Source organism: Mobula hypostoma, chromosome 4 (genome assembly GCF_963921235.1).
Source record: "Mobula hypostoma chromosome 4, sMobHyp1.1, whole genome shotgun sequence".
Classification (NCBI taxonomy): domain Eukaryota; kingdom Metazoa; phylum Chordata; class Chondrichthyes; order Myliobatiformes; family Myliobatidae; genus Mobula; species Mobula hypostoma.
In genome coordinates, this window is record NC_086100.1 from 150,908,069 (window position 1) to 150,929,965 (window position 21,897).

The window sequence follows — 21,897 nt, forward strand, 5'->3', positions numbered from 1 at the left end:
TTTCTCCAGTCCTGCCGAAGGGTTTCAGCCCGAAACGTCAACTGTACTTTTATCCATAGATGCTGCCTGACCCGCTGAGCTCCTCCAGCATTTTCTGTGTGGTGCTTCGATTTCCAGTATCTGCAGATTTTCTCTTGTCTGGAATGAGTCTTATTGGAGTGATCCTTTGGTATAGAGGTGGCAATCCATTACAAAAGAAATAATTTACTTGACTCTCAGGCCAGTTTTCTTCTATTCTGTTCATATTTTTTGTGAGTGTTGATTAAGCTCTTTCCAAGGTTATCTAAATTTGAGATAAAGAGATTGTCTTTAAAGGACAAATGGACCTAAACTCTGTAGAGCTAAGGAGAATAAGATATGATCATATTGAGGCAGACAAGAGTCAAAGGGGGGTGGGGGTTTGATAGGATAGATGATACCTGGATGGCTTGTCTCTTGGTATCTTAGAACCAGGATCCACTGTCCCAGAATAAGAAACTGACCACTTAATATTGAAAATAGGAATTTCTTAGAAACACAAGAGATTCTATAAATGCTGGAAATCCAGGGCAACACACACAAAATGCTGGAGGAAATTAGCTCAATCAGAATCTTTAGAAATGATTAAACAGTTAGCATTTTGGGCCAAGACCCTTGACTGTTTATTACTTTCTATAGATGCAGCCTGACTTTGAGTTCCATCATCATTTTGTGTGTGAAACTTCTCAGGCAAGATGGGTGGGTGGGGAAGGGGATGGTTATGAATCTTTGGAATTCTCTATCCCAGACAGCTGTATATTCCGAGGCTGCTTTCTTTCTCAGATGCCTGTGCGTCTAAGATATTATCTGTATACAAGGTCAAGGTGGAAGTATTTGAACTGCCGAAGAGACAAGGGCTGTAAGAATCGGGTAGAAGTTGAGACAAAGATTAACCAGGGATCTTGCCGAATGATGGATCTATTCAATATATTCCAACTGGGCTTGAGACCTATTATTCAAAGCAAAATTCTGCTTCTCAAGGAAGATCTTATAATGTCAATGACATAGCAACTTTGAGAGGTGCCTATTTCATGTTCATACCTTGTTGCACTACAAACTTCAGTATCATTCCAATTATTATTTTAAATTTGTTTCCTTCTATCAAGCGTTAAGAAAATTTAAGGAGACAGCTGAATAAGTTTTTTTTTTAGACCAGCATTCTGTCCTTTTTTAAGTGGGTTCTTGTGGGTTTCTTTGTTTTGTTTCTACCTGTTAGGAGACTAACTCAAGGTTGTATAGCATATACATACTTTGATAACAAATGTAGATTTAGTTAATATGGTATTTCTTACACCCTGATAGAATTGGAAGTCTCCTGGATAGAATCAATCTATCATCCAAATGCCAAAATGCAAAATTAACCTCAGTTTTTGACAATTCCTAAGCAAGAGTGATTTCAAAAGTTTGATCGCTATTAAACTGATGCAAAGCCATTGCCCAAAACGTGTGAATCTCTATCTCATGCCCGATTCACTCATCCTGCTCACATTGCATTTTTTAACAGTCCCATGTCACAGAACCCCTCTTAAATTCACTTATTTCCACTCATGTCAGGACCATCTAAGACCTAGAAAATCCCTTTCCAACGAAGATTGAGCACTGGTTTTGCCTGCACGAATATAATGATCATGGTAATTCAGGGCAGAGCATTGCTGCTACCTCACAGCTCGAGCACCCTGGATTGGATCCTGACTGCAGGTGCTGTCTGTGAGGCGTTTCACCATTATCCCTGTCATCAGCAGCACGTTGCTCCTGCTGCTGCCCCAGTGTGTAACTGAGTGGTAGAATCCAGCAGAAGTTCATGGAATGTGGAGAGGATAAAGTGAGATTAGTACAGAATTAGCATCAATGAGTGCTAGATGACTGGCATGAACTTCAGGGGTCAAAGGGCCTGTTCCCATGCTATATGTATGACAAATACAGGTTTCTTGTATAAATTAGTCACAGAATAGCACTATTCACTGAATTAACCAGTAGAGGATTTCAGCTGTAAGGGGAATGACTATATCTGAATTAAAGTAACAAGCTTCTATTGTTCCATTTTAAATTTTGGCTGTTCAAATGGATGGGTCTTATTTTTATACATTCTGTATCTTCAGATTTGTAAAGTATTGTCCTGTCCAGTCTTATGTTATCCCCAGGGATGCTAGATGACTTGCTTCCACTCTAGTTCTGTGCTTTGAAGAGGCTGATGAAGTTAAAGTGGGACCTGCTGACTCTGCAGCAGGTGCATTGGTTATTTATGCACTCCTGACATTTGCAGTTGCTTCCATGTGCTCCAGAACCAGAGACCTGACATGCTCAGCACCTTTTTGGGTGCTCTTTTCCTGTTTTGAGTGATTATGAACCCTTGTTCTCATAAGCTGGTGAGGATGTTACATTTTCTTTCGAAGGACACTTTGAGATTCTCCAGAAAGCATTTTCTCTATCCTGCTTACTTCTTGTCATGACACCTCAGATGAAAGTGCTGATTTCTGGAGTCAGGTATATGGACCATCTGTTCCCCACCCACCGTAGGTGTCGCTGTGTGAACAGTGGCACAGTGCTGGTGAAGTTGCTGATATTGTTCTATCTCTCCTGACAATTCAGTTGGAAGATTTTGTATAGGCAATGTTGGTAGTTTTTGTTGAGAGCTTTGAGGTGTTACTCATAAATGATACTCCAAAGCATAGAGGTACTCTCCTGCTTCAAGCAGGCTTCAGTGAAACTGGTGCCTAAGAATATGATAACCTGCCTCAAAGATTATCAAAAGGTAGCACTTACATCCACTGTGATGAAATGCTTTGAGAGGTTGATGATGAAACATATGAACTCCTGCCTGAGAAGCATCTTAGATCCGCTCCAATCTGCCTACTGTCACAGCAGGACAACAGCAGGTGCCATTTCATTGGCTCGTCACTCAATCCTGGAATACCTGCAAAGCGAAGATGCATATGCCAGGATGCTCTTCACTGACTACAGCTCAGCATTCAGTACTATCATTCCCTCAAAACTAATCCATGAGGTTCAAGACCTAGGCCTCTATACTTCCTTGTGCAACTGGATCTTCAATTTCCTCACCCAGTCAGTTCGGATAGGCAACATCTCCACAATCTCCATTAATGCAGATGCACCAGAAGGCCCCCTGCTCTACTCTCTTTATACTTATTACTGTGAGGCTAAGCACAGCTTTACTACCATATCTCAGTATGCCAACACCACTGCCATTGGCCAAATTAAAGGTGGTAACGAATTATCATATAATATAGGAGGGAGATTGAAGATCTGGCTGAATGGTACCACAACAACCTCTCACTCAATGCCAGCAAGAACAAGGAGCTGATTATTGACTTCAGGAGGAGGAACCCAGAGGTCCATGAGCCAGTACTCATCAGGGGATCAGAGGTGGAGAGCATCAGCAATTTTAAATTCCTCAGTGTTATCATTTCAGAGGATCTGTCCCATGTCCAGCATATGTGCCATTATGAGGAAAGCAGGGCAGCGCCTCTACTTTCTTAGAACTTCACGAACGTTCAGCATGACATCTAAAACTCAGACAAACTTCTATAGATGTGTGGTGGAGAGCATATTGACTGGTTGCATCACAGCCTGGTATGGAAACACTAACCCCCTTGGACAGAAAAGCCTACTGTCACGCAGGTGAGAAACTGCTAGAAAGTCCAGCAGTCTAATGAACTGAGACAGCATGAGCTGGAAAGTCACCATGGTAACAGCTCAGAGCGATTGAGCTAACAGACGCTGGAATTTTGGATCGATTATAAAAAGTTGATCCTTCGGTCTGATAACGGCAGAGGAGACACGACACGAGAGAACTGCTGAAGCTACCTGAGAAACTACTGGTGGAGTTTAAGACCACCAGCAGGGTGGAGGCTATGGACCGATTAATTTCGACCCGTGATTACCAGTGCGGGTAAGAGCTTGCCTGTCGGTGTCTGCTGGTGGTGAACCCGTGCCGTGGGTTAGTAGACCGTTCCCTAGAAGGGGCTCTGTCCATCTGTGTTTGTGTGGGGGGTCACACAAAGTGACTCTGAAGACTTCGGAAGCAAGATCAACTAAAGCTGCTGACTTGAACATCAACTCAATTAACTCTCTCTCTCTCTCCATCAATTCAACTCGACACAACACAAAGTGAACTGAACTGCTTAAACTTACCTGACACCGTAAGACTGATATCTACCTCCTGGACTATTATTTTTGTATCCACACACACATTTACGGATATATATATATATATAAAAAAAATAGTTTATAACCTGTATTGTATTATTCAGTTTAATGATATTAATTTGTAGTAGTAATAAACATAGTCTTAATTTATAGTAAACCAGACTCCAGGTGTGTTCCATTTCTGCTGGTCCTTTTCAACCTGTCACAGGGTTCATGACAAAAATTGGGGCCTGCATCCAAGATCTGAACAAATTTGGTTGGAGCCACTTTTCAAAATTGTGTGGGGGCTTGTCTTGATTGGGGAAATCCCTTGTAATTAATCTGTGTGTGGAAAACAGCAGAAATGGAGGCTAGTGAATTTATAGAGAACCCTACTCCTCTGTTTTTGAAGAGTGCCAGAAAGGAGGTTCTATGTGACATTGCTAAGAAATGGAAACTTTCCGGAATACAGAAGAGTATGACGAAGGCAGGAATTCAGAGGAAAATAGCTGAATATTGTGTTGAGAAAGAGTTATTTGAGGAGGAGTCGCTACAGGAGTTTCCGATAGGTGATGAGGAGACCCCGTTATGACGAGAACAATTAAGAATGGAGAGACTTAAGGTCGAGGCTGCAGAGGCAGAGAAACCGAGGGAGTTTGAGAGGGAGATGCGGCGTCAAGAGGGTCAAGTGTCAGGCTGTGGTGGCGAGAGGGGTGTATCAATTAATGTCAGTCAGGAAATTAAGTTGATACCTCCGTTTGCTGAAGGCGTTGATAGGTATTTCCTATATTTTGAGAAAGTGGCTCAGAACAGGAAGTGGCCGAGGGAGGACTGGGCAATATTGCTGCAAAGTGTGTTAAAAGGGAAGCCGCAGCAAGCATATTCTGCCTTATCTGTGACCGAGTCGACTAATTATGATACTGTGAAGGAGGCTGTGCTTAAGGTCTATGAAATGGTGCCAGAAGCGTACCAACAGAAGTTTCGGGGTTTGAGGAAGTCTAGGAACCAGACATAGATGGCGTTTGCCCATGAGAAGGAGAGGTACTTTGATTGGTGGTGTGCCTCGAAAGAGGTAGACGAGGACTACCACAAAGTGAGACAGCTGATGCTGATTGAGGAATTTAAAGAGTGTGTCCCTAGTGAGATACGGACATACGCAGAAGAGAAAGAAGTTGAGACCCTTTCCGCAGCCACTAGGTTAGCGGGTAAGTTTGCCCTGACTCAGAAGATTAAGTTTTTCCCGAGCAAGGGTTATCAGAAGAGTTACCGGGATAAACCGCCGAGTAAAACAGGAAACAAGGCAGGGGCTAGTGACAGAGGTAAAGAGGAGGGGAAGCCGACCAAAAATAAGTTTTCCAGTTTTACCTGTTACTACTGCAGAAAGCCTGGCCATGTGGCGTCTACCTGTCTTATTCAGAAGAAAGAAATGGGAAAGGAGAAGGGGAAAACCCCCGACATGTGTGCGCCGGCGGCTGAGACCACACGAAGGAAGGTGGGGTCTGGCCGAATTCAGGAGGGGATTGAGTGGTTTATTATCAAGGGAATTGTGTCTGTGAAGGAGGGGTCACCCCTAGTTCCAGTGAGAATCTGGCGCGATACTGGAGCCTTTCAGTCACTGATATTAAGTGATGTCTTAGAATTTGGTGACGAGACAAAAACGGATCAAGTGAATACTCTGGAAGGTATTGGCAAAGGAACAGAGGTCGTGCCTTTGCACAAATTAATTTTGAAATGTGACTTAGTATCTGGACCAGTTGAGATAGGGATACGACCTAAATTACCGATAGCTAACTTGGACGTCTTGTTGGGAAACGACTTGGCAGGAAAAGATGTATACCCAGGGTTACAGCTAACAAGCTGGCCTGCTGTTAGTGAGACAGGCGCAGACAGTGAACTTTATCCCGCATGCACGGTCACAAGAAGTATGACAAGGAAGGCTGCAGAAGTGAAGCAATCTGGACGGGAGGGGTCAGGTGCCTGTGATAGCAAAGACAGGGGTACGGATCCTACTGACTTATCTGAAACTTTTCTACTGTCTGTGTTCGACCAGGACCCAGGTAGTGAGGCAGATAAGAGGGGTTTGTCATTGTCCAGGCGGAAGCTTGTGGAAGAGCAGGATAGGGATCCTGAAATTGCAGTTTTAAAAGAGACAGCTCTTTCTAAGGATGAAATTCAGAGGGAGACAATGGGTTACTATCTGAAGGACGGGGTATTAATAAGAAAGTGGAGGCTACCGACAGTACCTGCCGATGAGGATTGGGCCGTGGTGCACCAGGTGGTGGTTCCGAAGGATTACCGTACAGAAATTTTAAAGATGGCTCATACAATGCCTTTAGGGGGACATCTTGGAGTTAGAAAGACAGGGCACAAGTTTATGAAAGAATTTCATTGGCCGGGTGTAAGAAAGGATGTGGCGTTTTTTTGTAAAACTTGTCACACATGTCAAGTGGTAGGGAAACCGAATCAGACTATTCCAAAAGCACCACTTCGCCCCATACCAGCTTTTGACGAACCTTTCTCCTGGGTCATTGTGGATTGTGTTGCCCCACTGCCAAAGACTGCAGGTGGCCACCAATACTTGTTAACCATTATGTGCGCTGCCTCTAGGTTCCCAGAAGCAATACCCCTCAGGAACCTAAAGGCTAAAACAGTGGTGAAGGCACTTATTAAGTTCTTCACATTAGTGGGTCTGCCCAAGGAGATACAATCGGATCAGGGCAGTAATTTTACATTGGGTGTATTCCAACAGATAGTTACGGAACACTCACAACACGCTGGAGGAACTCAGCAGGTCAGGCAGCTTCCGTGGAAACGATCAGTCAACATTTCGGGCTGGAACCCTTCGTCAGGACTGTAGAGGGAAGGGGCAGAGGCCCTATAAAGAAGGTGGGGGGAGGGTGGGAAGGAGAAGGCTGGTAGGTTCCAGGTGAAAAACCAGTAAGGGGAAAGATAAAGGGGTGGGGGAGGGGAAGCAGGGAGGTGATAGGCAGGAAAGGTGAAGAAGGAATAGGGGAAAACACAATGGGTAGTAGAAGGAGGCGGAACCATGAGGGAGGTGATAGGCAGCTGGGGGAGGGGGCAGAGTGACATAGGGATAGAGGAAGGGAGGGAGAGGGAATTACCGGAAGTTGGAGAATTCTATGTTCATACCAAGGGGCTGGAAACTACCTAGATGGTATATGAGGTCTTGCTCCTCCAACCTGAGTTTAGCCTCATCATGGCAGTAGAGGAGGCCATGTATGGACATATCTGAATGGGAGTGGGAAGCAGAGTTGAAGTGGGTGGTTACTGGGAGATCCTGTCTGTTTTGGCGGACGAAGCGGAGGTGCTCGACGAAGTGGTCCCCCAATCTGCGTCAGGTTTCACCGATGTAGAGGAGGCCACACCGGATGCAATAGATGACCCCAACAGACTCACAAGTGAAGTGTTGCCTCACCTGGAAGGACTGTTTGGCCCCTGAATGGTGGCAAGAGAGGTGGTGTAGGGACAGGTGTAGCACTTGCACTTACAGGGATAAGTGCCGGGTGGGAGTTCCGTGGGGAGGGACGTGTGGATCAGGGAGTTGCGGAGGGACCGATCCCTGCAGAAAGCAGAGTGGGGTGGAGAGGGAAAGATGTGCTTAGTGGTGGGGTCCTGTTGAAGTTGTGGAGGATAATGAGCTGGATCCGGAGGCTGGTGGGGTGGTAGGTGAGGACAAGGGAAACTCTGTCCCTGTTGTGGTGGCAGGAGGATGGGGTGAGGGCCGAAGTGTGGGAAATGGAGGAGATGCGGGTGAGGGCATCATTGATGACAGAAGGGAAACCACGATCCTTAAAGAAAGAAGACATTTGAGATGTCCTGTAACGGAAAACCTCATCCTCAGAGCAGATGCAGCAGAGATGGAGGAACTGGGAATAGGGAATGGTATTTTTGCACATGGCGGGTTGGGAAGAGGTATAGTTGAGGTAGTTATGAGAGTCAGTGGGCTTGTAGAAGATGTCAGTGGACAGTCTGTCTCCAGAGATGGAGACCGAGAGATCAAGAAATGGGAGAGAAGTGTCCGAGATAGACCAAGTGAATTTGAGGGCTGGGTGGAAGTTAGAAGTAAAGTCGATGAAATTGACGAGCTCAGCATGGGTGCAGGAAGCAGCACCAATGTAGTCCTCAGTGTGCTGAAGGAAAAATTGGGGAGCAGTACCAGAATAGGTTTGGAGCACAGTTGACCAAGTGAATTTGAGGGCTGGGTGGAAGATAGTTATGGAACTGGGAGCAAAACAAATTTTGTCCACGGCATATCATCCCCAATCCCAGGGAGCGATAGAGAGGTTTCACTCTACCCTCAAAACCATGATTAAAACATGCTGTATGGAAAACAAAAAACATTGGGATGAGAGTATACCTTTACTCCTATTTGCAATAAGAGATTCAATCCAGGAATCGTTGGGGTTCAGTCCGTTTGAGCTTGTGTTCGGTCATAGGCCTCGAGGACCTTTGACCTTACTGAGAGAGCAATGGTCTGATAAGGAAGTGCGAATTGGTGTATTGGATTATATCTTAGAGTTTTGAGACAGGCTGAGCAGGGCTTGTGACCTTGCAAAACACAATCTCCAAGACTCCCAGGCTGATATGAAGCGCTGGTATGACAGACAGGCGAAGGAGCGAAGCTATGAGGTTGGAGATAAGGTCTTGGGGAAAATTGATGAGCAGAACTATGTTATCAGGACACCTGGTAGGAGAAAGACCACTCAATTAGTGCATGTGAACCTAATCAAACCCTATTTTGATTCTAAATCCGTATCAGTTGGGGTCACGACCAAACAAGATCCAGCTGCAAAGACAAGCCCAGAGATAACAGGGGAGTGTAATGAGCAGTGTCTGGTTTCAGCTCGACTCAAGAATGCTAGTGTTTTGGAGAACACAGACAGTAAAATTAACCACCTGGAACCAAAACAACAGCAACAGATAAAGGAGCTAATTGGCAAATGTTCCGATCTATTCCCAGACACACCGAGGCAGTGTAGTATAGCTACCCATGATGTAATTGTGGGGCAGGCTGATCCAGTGAAACAGCACCCCTACAGGATGAATTTAGAATGTAGTAAAGTAGTGGAACAGGAAATCGAATATATGTTGGGCAATGGTATGATCAGGCCATCCACCTCTGCATGGGCTTCACCGTGCATGCTAGTTCCCAAGCCCAATGGTACAATGAGATTTTGCACAGATTATAGAAAAGTCAATGCAATAACAAAAACAGATGCTTACCCTATTCCCAGGATAGATGACTGCATCGATAGGGTGGGAAGGCTAAGTACCTAACAAAAATTGACCTGCTAAAAGGGTACTGGTGTGTTCCCTTAACCAATAGGGCTCGAGAGATATCGGCATTTGTCACCCCCTCGGGGTTGTATGAGTATAATGTGATGCCTTTCGGGTTGAAGAATACCCCTGCGATATTCCAACGTATGATAAACTCTGTGATTCAAGGCTTGAAGAATACTGGGGCATACATTGGCGACTTAGTAGTATGGAACGACATGTGGGAGGAACACATTGTATCAGTAGAGAAATTATTTGATCGGCTCTCTAAAGCTAATCTGACAGTGAACTTTGCCAAGAGTGAGTTTGGTCACGCCAGTGCAACATATCTTGGTTACGTAGTGGGCCAGGGTCAACTGGCTCCTGTGAAAGGGAAAGTTCAGGCTATCGCTGATGGACCCATTCCAACGGGTAGGAGAGCATTAAGGAGGATTCCGTTCTCCCTGGTGATGGGACGCTAGCGATGAAGCTGCAGGGGTGGTGCTATTACAGACGGGAGATGATGGTATTGAACATCCGGTGGCATACTTTTCCAAAAAGTTTAATGTGCACCAGAAAAATTACTCGACAATAGAAAAGGAATTGCTGTCCCTCATTTTTGCATTACAACATTTCGAGGTTTACGTTAGTCCTGCACAAAAGCCGTTAGTGGTGTACAATGACCACAACCCTTTGGTGTTTTTAGATAAGATTAAAGATCAAAATCGGCGTTTATTAAACTGGAGCCTGTGTTTACAACAGTTTGATATCGAGATAAGACACTTAAGGGGTACGGACAATGTCATTGCGGATTGTCTACCTGCTGTTAAAAATGCTGACGAACTGTGTAAATACTTAGTGTACGCTCTATGAGGTAGAATGTAGTGCCTGGTGTGTAGAATCTGTGAGTGAGCAAAATTTTGCTCAAAGATCAAAATTTTCCCAAAGGGGGAAGGTGTCACGCAGGTGAGAAACTGCTAGAAAGTTCAGCAGTCTAATGAACTGAGACGGCGCAAGCTGAGACACGAGCTGGGAAGTCACCATGGTAACAGCTCAGAGCGATTGAGCTAACGGATGCTGGAATTTTGGATCGATTATAAAAAGTTGATCCTTCGGTCTGATAACGGCAGAGGAGACACGACACGAGAGAACTGCGGAAGCTACCCGAGAAACCACTGGTGGAGTTTAAGACCACCACGAGGGTGGAGGCCACGGGCTGATTAATTTCGACCCGTGATTACCAGTGCAGGTAAGAGCTTGCCTGTCGGGGTCTGCTGGTGGTGAACCCGTGCCGTGTGTTAGTAGACCGTTCCCTAGAAGGGGCTCTGTCCATCTGTGTCTGTGTGGGGGTCACACGAAGTGACTCTGAAGACTTCGGAAGCAAGAACAGCTAAAGCTGCCAACTTGAACAGCAACTCAATTCCCTCTCTCTCTTTCTCACTCTCTGTCTCTCTCCAACAATTCAACTCGACGCAACATAAAGTGAACTGAACTGCTTAAACTTACCTGACACCGTAAGACTGATATCTACTTCCTGGACTATTATTTTTGTATCCACACACTCATTTACGGATATATATATATATATATATAATAGTTTATAACTTGTATTATTCAGTTTAATGACATTAATTCGTAGTAGTAATAAATATAGTCTTAATTTATAGTAAACCAGACTCCAGGTGTGTTCCATTTCTGCTGGTCCTTTTCAACCCATCACAGGGTTCGTGACACTACCAAAAGTAGTGGATATAGTCCTGTACATTACAGGTAGAACCCTCCCTTCTCACCATTGAGCAAATCTTCATGGAGCGCTGTTGCAGAAAACGGCATCTACCATCTAGGCCATGCTCCTCTCGCCAACAGGAAGAAGGTACAGGAGCTTTAAGACTCACACCACCAAGTTCGGGCACAGTTATTACCCCTCAATCATCAGACTCCTGAACCAGAGGGGATAACTTCACTCTACTTCACTCATCCCATCACTAAACTGTTCCCATAACTTATAGACTCACTTTCATGGACTCTTGATCTCATGTTCTCAATATTTATTGTTTATTTGTTTACTTAATTATTTTCTTTTTGTATTTGAAGTTTTTTGTCTTTTGCACATTGGTTGTTTGTCCGTCCTGTTGGGTGCAGTCTTTCATTGATTCTTTTGTGTTTCTTGCATTTACTATGATTGCCCGCAGGAAAATGAATCTCAGAGTTTATATATGGTGACATATATCTACTTTGATAATAAGTATACTTGAAAATTTGAAGTCTTGGTCTTCAAGTATTCTTTTTCTTAATGATGTATATTTTCTAAGGTTTCATTGTGGGAACCGGGTTATATAGTAGAGACAGGCCCCATCCTCTTGTGTTCTTCAATTAAAAAATGAACTAAATGACCTCTGAATCTGCACAACTGTGCACTGCAAGGCGTGAGCTGTGTACGTAATTTGATAACTGGGATTTGGGTCAGCATGACTTAGAAATGTTGAACAGTTTCCTGGTGAGTACGCTGCTCCAGCAGGGAGCTTGTTGGAGGTGAAGTGCATTGTAGATAAGGAAGAGAGTTGATCCTTGTTCCACACTGGGATTAGGTTTGTGGTAGACCTTTTGGTAAGCATCACAGCTTGTGTATACTAGATGCAAAATAGTAACAAATTTCTGAGAGAAGTCAAATTTGATCCGCATTTGCTTTAATCCCCCTCAATGAAAGAATGGCAGACTTATCTAAAGCCAAAACAGTCCGTATAACAATGAGGAGCTCTTGCTTATACTTTTAGACTTGTCATGTGATGAAGATCTTGACAATTGTACTTCATGATAAATGGATTTTGCACTCTAGTTCTGGGCAATGTTATTCGGCCACTAGAACTGGGGTTCAGGAGAGTCCTTACGCTGGCATACAGCAAAAAAATCCCACTGTAATTGCTTTAATTGGCTGTCTCTTTTAACAATCACACATACTGCAATGCTGATATCCTTATGGAATTCTTTCTAGATAAGGGTGATGTATTCACTCAGAACTACACCTTTGCTGTATGTTGATGGTCAAAAGAAATTCTGTTTCTTCTGGAGTCCTTGTTTTTTGATGATTCTTTTAATTACTTTCCATGACAGGAGTAGCCTCTTGCACTGCAATAATTAAAGCAGGTGTGGCCACTTCCTGAAAAGAATGCAGCTGTTGTTAGATCCATACACAAACCACCCCGAACCACCCCAGCAGCAAGAGAAGTGCAGGAGATGCAAAAAAGTTCATTGCCAGCAAGCAATTTGTACTTTCAATAGTGACTACTCTAGCAGTGAATAAAAGGGAGGCAATTTATAACAGAGTGGCCACCTTGAGAAGGGCTCCTTTGAAGTCAAAGTGGTGCTGCTGGTCAGAAGGCTTTGATGAGCAAAAAGTAAGAACAAGGTAAGATTTTTCTTATCGTTTTCCCTCCAACTCCACTAGTTTATTAAAGGGGCAGTAATGTTAGTCACTGGAGAGATCAGCTCCTTCTGTTCAGGGAACAGTTTGGTGTCCCCAACAACCACATTTGCAGGAGGCATGTCTAAGTGCAGCTCCTCTTGGTCTGCATGGAATGGATGGAACCTGAACTCACTGAGGAGCTTTCAGGAGGCATAGAACATCATGTGTAGTTGCTTCAGGGAGGTGCACACACCAAAGTGGTAGATGGGTGACCACCAAGTAGATAGGGTCAGAGTCTCCTGTGGCTATCCTGCTAGTAAGTATACCAGTTCTCTGGAGAGAGTAACAGCAGCGCCAGATCAATGACACCACATACCGTATGTTTCTACTATAAAGCATAGTAGGGCAAAGTTTAACTTGTAAAAGTAGTCAATGAGAGGCAGGGCTTTGCCTTTGATGGACTGGGCTGTCTCAGCTTTCTGTAGTCATTTCCATTCCTGAGCATTGTCTGGTCAGTTCCAACTGATCTCTTTTAGCACTGATACTCCATAAATACCTCCTCCCATCTCTTTTCATTTCCTCCTTTGTGGATATTCCTTTGTTCCTTTTGCCCTTGTTTACCTAGTGAGTTCTACTTAAATGCTGTTGGTGTAAACAGCATACAAAGTATTTTTTTCTAAATTCCCCACTGAATTTAGCAGTAACCATTTTATATTTATGGCTGCAATCATCTTGCCTTTTCTAGCAAACTTGCTTTGTCCCGGAGCAGTGAATCTACTTGAATAATGCACTATCGGTTTCTTTGATTAGCTCATTCCAGACAGATTCTGGATTGAATAAATACAAACTGCCTGTTGCTTCAATGCCATCAAGGCAGAACTGTGTAAAGAGGCACATATGGGTCTGTAAAATTGTAAGCAATTGTGATTTTAAAATACATTTTCAAAATATCAGAAATAATTATTAAAATATGTCATAGAGTAGGGGTCCCCAAAGACTACCATGACCATGAAGCTTTGCGCGGGCACCGGTGTGCGCATGCTACATGACATGCGCATGTGTGTACGTACTGATTTTTTTTTTCTGCAAATCGGTTTTGGCTTAATCTTCCCAATTCTGTTAAGTGAAACTACACTGTACATACATTATTTCTAATTTAGATAGGCTGTGTATTTATCATATCATTCCTGCTTTTACTATATGTTAGTGTTATTTTAGGTTTTATGTGTTATTTGGAATGATTTGGTTGGCTGTTTCAAGTTCAACAATGCGTGACAGAGAATGAGGAAAGGTACAGCTGACTCATATTGTTTCATATCACCAAATCATATTGTTTCCTCGCAGCCTGGTAGCACATGCTTTGTGACCAAGTGGTTGGGGACCACTTTCAGAAGAGAACTTGTGCTAATGCACAATCCTCTAAGCAATCCCTTGGGCTTGAGGGTGACTGATTGCACACCACTTCTGAAGAGGCTGATGAGGCTATCATGACATAGTGAAAAAGAGGTCCTTGACCAGAATGGGTGGCCGATATGGAAGATGGTATACTCCTCCCACTGTTTACTTCAAGTATCTGCAGGCTCTTTATGCAGTTCAAGCTACCAATGCTTCCCAAATTGGCCATCATAGACCAAGGATTCCCAAAAGTCAGTGGCAATGCTACACCTTTTGATGAAGACTTTGATATCATCTTGGTATAATTTCCTATGTCGCCTAATAATATTCTCCCAAGGTAGAGCTCGGAATTTTTTTTCTGGAACACTCTTTTTAGTCATGTGAAAAATGATGCATACCATTGAAGATGCACTGATTCAATAAGGACCTCCATGCCAGGGATGGAAGAAGATGCCGATATTCATTTGTTTATCTTCAGAATCAGATTTATTGGTATTGATGTAAGTTGTGAAATCAGTTGTTTCGTGGCAGCAGTACAATGTAGGCATAACAAATTGCTATTACTTACAATAAAAATAAATAGTGTGAAAGAGGCATAGCGAGTTAACGTTCATGCACTGTTCAGAAATCTGATAGGGGTAATGAGAAAGCAGCATGTCCCAAATAATGAAGATCCATAATGATGGTAGCCACCTTTCTGAGGCACCTCCTTTGGAATGTGTCGTCAATAGTGGGGAGGCATGTGCCCATGATAGAGCTGCTGAGTCTATGCTCTTCGAAACCTCTTACAATCCTATGTATTGGCATCTCCTCACCAGATGGTAGAGCAACCAGTCAAAAAGCTCTCCATAATACATCTGTAAAAATTTACATCTTTGGTGACATACCAGTATATTTTGCAGAGGCAACAATGCTGGTACTTCCCTATTTGGGTTGATTACAATAAGTGATTTACATCTCAGAAACGTTCAGAAGAGCAAGGATCAAAACTGCCTCGCAAACAATGAGTCTGTGTGCCAGACCTAAGTTCTTATCTTCAAACATTTCTTCTCAGGCTCTCATAAGCCTTGCAATTATACTGAAGGCAATTCTGAATTTCATTGCCTTCACAGAGCAATGGCTCCCAAGTTTTGAAACATGTTTTCTGCTTTTCCAGGATATTATTAGGGATGGTATCTATCTGCAGGCTGAGAATAAACAGGGAAGACATAAAACAAGTACAGAACTTTTTCTACTTAGGAAGCTGGGTGACATCAGATGGCAGGTGCGACATGGACGTCAAAAGAAGAATAGGGATGGCAAAAGACACCTTTACGAGAATGAAGAGTATACTGACCAATACTAAACTAGAAATGACAACCCGCCTCAGAGTACTGAAATGTTACATTTATCCAGTTATGTTATATGGCTCAGAACGTTGGACAATATCTAGTAACATGAGGAAACGAATTGTAGCAGCAGAGATGTGGTTTTTGAGGAGGATGCAAAGAATATCATGGGCGAAACAAATATCTAACGAGGATGTCATGAACAGAGCAAACACAAAAAGAGAAATAATGTATGAGATCATGAAAAGGCAATGTAACTTCATTGGACATGTGATTAGGAAAGAGGAGTTAGAATGCACGGTAATTATGGGAAAGATTGAATGGAAGAAAGCAAGAGGAAGACAAAGACAAATGACGATGGAGACAGCAGCCAGAGAACTCGAAATGAATACCAATGACTAGTCATAGTGATACTTTATTGATCCTGAGGGAAATTGGTTTTCGTTACAGTTGCACCAACCAAGAATAGAGTATAAATAAAGCAAAGTACCATAAATAATTAAATAGTAATATGTAAATGCCAGGAAATAAGTCCAGGACCAGACTATTGGCTCAGGGTGTCTGACCCTCCAAGGGAGGAGTTGTAAAGTTTGATGGCCACAGGCAGGAATGACTTCCTATGATGCTCTGTGTTGCATCTCGGTGGAATGAGTCTCTGGCTGAATGTACTCCTGTGCCCAACCAGTACATTTTGTAGTGGATGGGAGACATTGTCCAAGATGGCATGCAACTTGGACAGCATCCTCTTTTCAGACACCACTGTCAGAGAGTCCAGTTCCATCACCACAACATCACTGGCCTTACGAATGAGTTTGTTGATTCTGTTGGTGTCTGCTACTCTCAGCCTCCTGCCCCAGCTCACAACAGCAAACATGATAGCACTGGCCACCACAGACTCGTAGAACATCCTCAGCATCGTCTGACAGATCTTAAAGGACCTCAGTCTCCTCAGGAAATAGAGACAGCTCTGACCCTTCTTGCAGACAGCCTCAGTATTCTTTGACCAGTCTAGTTTATTGTCAATTCATATCCCCAGGTATTTGTAATCCTCCTCCATGTCCACACTGACCCCCTGGATGGAAACAGGGGTCACCGGTGCCTTAGCCCTCCTCAGGTCCACCACCAGCTCCTTAGTCTTTTTCAGATTAAGCTGCAAATAATTCTGCTCACACCATGTGACATTGATGCACTTAGACCATAAGACAAAGGAGCAGAATTCAGCCATTCCGCCCATCGAGTCTGCTCCACCATTTTATCATGAGCTGATCCATTCTCCCATTTAGTCCCACTCCCCCGCCTTTTCACCATAACCTTTGATACCCTGGCTACTCAGATACCTATCAATCTCTGCCTTAAATACACCCAATGATTTGGCCTCCACTGCCACCTGTGGCAACAAATTTCATAGATTCAACACCCTCTGGCTAAAAAAATTTCTTTGCATCTCTATTCTGAATGGGCGCCCTTCAACTTTGCCACATCCACTCTGTCCATGCCTTTCATCATTCAAAATGTTTCTATGAGGTCCCCCCTCATTCTTCTAAACTCCAAGGAATACAGTCCAAGAGTGGACAAACATTCCTCATATACTAACCCTCTCATTCCCAGAATCATTCTAGTGAATCTTCTCTGTACCCTTTCCAACATCAGCACATCCTTTCTTAAACAAGGAACCCAAAACTGCCCACAGTACTCCAAGTGAGGTCTTACCAGTGCCTTATAGAGCCTCAACATCACATCCCTGCTCCTATACTCTATTCCTCTAGAAATGAATGCCAACATTGCATTCGCCTTCTTCACCACCAACTCAACCTGGAGGTTAACCTGAAGGGTATCCTGCACGAGGACTCCCAAGTCCCGTTGCATCTCAGAACTTTGAATTCGCCCCCCATTTAAATAATAGTCTGCCCATTTATTTCTTCTGCCAAAGTGCATAACCATACATTTTCCAACATTGTATTTCATTTGCCACTTCTTTGCCCATTCTTCCAATCTATCCAAGTCTCTCTGCAGACTCTCTGTTTCCTCAGCACTACCAGCCCCTCCACCTATCTTTGTATCATCAGCAAACTTAGACACAAAGCCATCTATTCCATAATCCAAATCGTTGATGTACAACGTAAAACGAAGCGGCCCCAATACGGACCCCTGTGGAACACCACTGGTAACCGGCAGCCAAACAGAATAGGATCCCTTTATTCCCACTCTCTGTTTCCTGCCAATCAGCCAACACCCTATCCACGTGTGTAACTTTCCCATAATTCCATGGGCTCTTATCTTGTTAAGCAGCCTCATGTGTGGCACCTTGTCAAAGGCCTTCTGAAAATCCAAATATACAACATCCACTGCATCTCCCTTGTCTAGCCTACTTGGAATTTCCTCAAGAATTTGTAATAGATTTGTCAGGCAGGATTTTCCTTTAAGGAAACCATGCTGAGTTCTGCCTATCTTGTTATATGCCTCCAGGTACTCCATAGCCTCATCCTTGACAGTCGACTCCAACAACTTCCCAACCACCAATGTCAAGCTAACAGGTCTATAATTTCCTTTTTGCTTCCTCGCCCCCTTCTTAAATAGTGGATTGACGTTTGCAACCTTCCAGTCCTCGGGAACCATGCAAGAATCTATCGACTTTCGAAAGATCATTGTTAATGCCTCCACAATCTCCACAGCTACTTCCTTCAGAACACGAGGGTGCATTCCATCTGGTCCGGGAGATTTATCTACCTTTAGACTATTCAGCTTCCTGAGTACTTTCTCCGTCGTAATTGTGACTGCGCACACTTCTCTTCCCTGCCACCTTTGAGTGTCTGGTATACTGCTGATGTCTTCCTCAGTGAAGACTGATGCAAAATACTCGTTCAGTTCCTCTGCCATCTCCTTATCTCCCATTACAATTTCTCCAGTATCATTTTCTATCGGTCCTATATCTACTCTCACCTGTCTTTTACTCTCTATATACTTGAAAAAGCTTTTAGTATCCTCTTTGATATTATTTGCTAGCTTCCTTTCATAGTTCATCTTTTCCCTCTTAATGACTTTCTTAGTTTCCTTTTGTAAGCTTTTAAAAACTTCCCAATCCTCTGTCTTCCCACTAATTTTTGCTTCCTGGTATGCCCACTTCTTTGCTTTAATTTTGGCTTTAATTTCTCGTCAGCCACAGTTGCATCCTTTTTCCATTCAAAAATGTCTTCTTTTTTGGAATATATCTGTCTTGCACCTTCCTCACTTCTCACATAAACTCCAGCCACTGCTGCTCTGCCGTCCTTCCCGCCAGTATCCCCTTCCAGTCAACTTTGGCCAGTTCCTCTCTCATGCCACTTTAATTTCCTTTACTCCACTGAAATACCGACACATTGGATTTCGGCTTCTCTTTTTCAAATTTCACAGTGAACTCAATCATGTTACAATCACTGCCTCCTAAGGGTTCCTTCATCTCAATCTCTCTAATCACCTCCGGTTCATTACACAATACCCAATCCAGTACAGCCGATCCCCTAGTGGGCTCAATAACAAGCGGTTCTAAAAAGCCATCTCACAGACATTCTACAAATTCTCTCTCTTGAGATCCAGTGCTGACCTGATTTTCCCAATCCACTCGCATGTTAAAATCCCCCACAATTATCATAACACTGCCCTTCTGACAAGCCTTTTCTATTTCCTGTTGTAATTTGTAGTCCACGTCACTGCAGCTGTTTGGAGGCCTGTATATAACTGCCATCAGGGTCCTTTTACCCCTGCGATTTCTTAGCTCAACCCATGAAGATTCTGCACCTTCCGATCCTATATCACCTCTTTCTTATGATTTGATATCATTTCTTACCAATAAAGCCACGCCTCCCCCTCTGCCTACCTTCCTATCCTTCAGATACACCGTGTATCCTTGGACGTTCAGCTCCCAGAGACATGCATCCTTTAGCCACATCTCAGTGATGGCCACAATATCAACCTGCCAATCTGTAGCTGTACAACAAGATCATCCACCTTATTCCTTATGCTGCGTGCATTTAAGTATAACACCTTAAGACCTGTATTTGGTACTTTTTGCTTTGATTGCACTGCAACTCATCCCAATGGCTGCAAATTTGCCCCATCACCTGCTTGTCTTTCCTGACATCTTTACTGCTCACTATCTTAGCTTTACTTCTGTTTTCCCCTTCCTCCGCTCTATCATTCCAGTACCCATCCCCCTGCCAAATTAGTTTAAACCCTCTCTAACAGCTCTATTAAACCTTCCCGCCAGGATATTGGTCCCCTTCGGGTTCAGGTGTAACCCGTCCATTTTGAACAGGTCATACTTCCCCCAGAAGAGTTCCCAATCATCCAAGATTCTGAAGCCCTGCCCCCTGCACCAGTCTCTCAGCCACACATTCATCTGCCTGATCCTACTATTCTTGCCCTCACTAGCACGTGGCACAGGTAGCAATCCCGAGATTACTACCCTGGAGGTCCTGCTTCTCAGCTTCCTTCCTAACTCCTGGAAATCTCTCTTCAGGACCTCCTCCCTTCTTCTATCTATGTCATTGGTACCAACACGTACCAAGACAACTGGCTGCTCATCCTCTCCCCTCAGAATATTCTGGACCTGATCCGAGTCATCCCGTACCCTGGCACCTGGAAGGCAACACACTTGACCCGAAACAGGAGTGTGTGGGCCATGGCAGTCAAAGCTCAAACTGGGCATGGCACCTGATGATGATGATGTGCAATGGGGACAAGTTAAGGATCTTGGTTCTGAAAAGGTCCTTTCTTAAGTGCCCTTTGGTGAACAAATCCATGATTAACTAGGGTTTGGTTTCTTTACAGACACTAAGCAAGAGCATTTGTTTATTACAGTTCATTAGCTAAGGTTGAGATGAACTTGGCTCTGCAATGGATGTGACATAGTTTGAAAACTCTTAATTTATCTTGTGGATTAGCTCCATGCAAGCAGGAACCTTGATGGAGATGTGACAGATGGTAAGATATTAGCTTTATTTGGCACATGTACATCGAAATATACAGTGAAATGTGTCATTTGTGTCAATGACCAACACAGTATAAATATGTGCTGGGGCAGCTCCCTAGTATTGTCAAGCTTCCGGCATAACATCGCATGCCCACAACTTACTAACCTAACCTATATGTCCATGAAGTGTGGGAGAAATCCAGAGCACCCAGATGAAATCCACATGGTCACAGAGAGAACATACAAGCTTCTTACAGACAGTGGCTGAAATTGAACTCCCATCACTGGCACTGTAATAGCATTACGCTAACAGGTATAGTACTGTGCTGCCCACATTATTAAAACATCCGTCTGAACATAATGTTATGGACTCACTGGTGACTATCTAAGTGTGATCCGACTCTAGTAAGCCCCTTTAGCAGTGAACTTCCCCCCTCCCCTTGCCTAACATAGTATTCAGACGTCCTCATGTTCACCCTGGTCCACACCCCTCCAATCCCACAGGCCCCAACTGACATCATTGTCCATGCTCCAGCCCACCTCAGTCACAATCCTCTAAATAAATATTGACTCTACTGATGCCCTCCAGTGCATGTTTTATGTCCATATGTCAAATTAACTGTATGCCAATGATATCTCAATATTACAATCGGATCACACAATAAATAAAATGGATAAATTAGTCAAATAAAGACACTAAACTGAGTTCAAATTTATCAAATTGAAACAACAATCCAAAAACAGGTGAAGTCTGCAGCAAATCTCTATAGGCAGTAATGACTCTACATGACTACTATTTCCTTTCACTTGCTTGTGTTTTGCAGTTGGATGTTTTATTGCTGAGACTTGCAGATATTTGAGATTTTTTTTACATTAACTGACTTTAACGTAGGTTACGATTTTTAACGAAGCCTGCTAATTGTGCTGAGTCATCCAAAATGCTAATACAGATGAGATGGTTTTATTGGCAACTCAATGGCTTGTTGCACTTTTAATAGTGCATTACGCTAATGAAAAGGAGAATATTTTCTATTAAGTTTACTGAGGCAGTGAAATTTCATTTTGGTAAGAAAGATAATTGTGAGTAAGACTCAAAGCCATCAATAAAAAATTTAATGCTACTATATTTTGTCCTCAGTGGATAGCTAAAACAAGCATTAGTCCCTTGGCTATTGAAATTCTTCCTTGCCAACAAATTAACCAAGCTAACATTGTGAGCAAACAACTAGGATTTTATTCCCTTGTATCATGCTTCCAAATGCAAATAATTCAACCTACATTTCAGACATGAAAACACGCTTTAAAATGAGTTCTAGATGGACAGTCTACAATATCCCCAGGGTATAGTTGATATTCACCAACAACCGGCGTCAGTTTCTATA

General features: G+C 43.4%; 1 protein-coding gene across 1 annotated transcript in view; it reads right to left on the bottom strand.

The window, feature by feature from the left end:
* The window catches only part of LOC134344949 (neuronal vesicle trafficking-associated protein 1-like), a 123,110-nt gene that overhangs the window by 2,878 nt on the left and 98,335 nt on the right, over window positions 1–21,897 (bottom strand). The window lies entirely within an intron of this gene.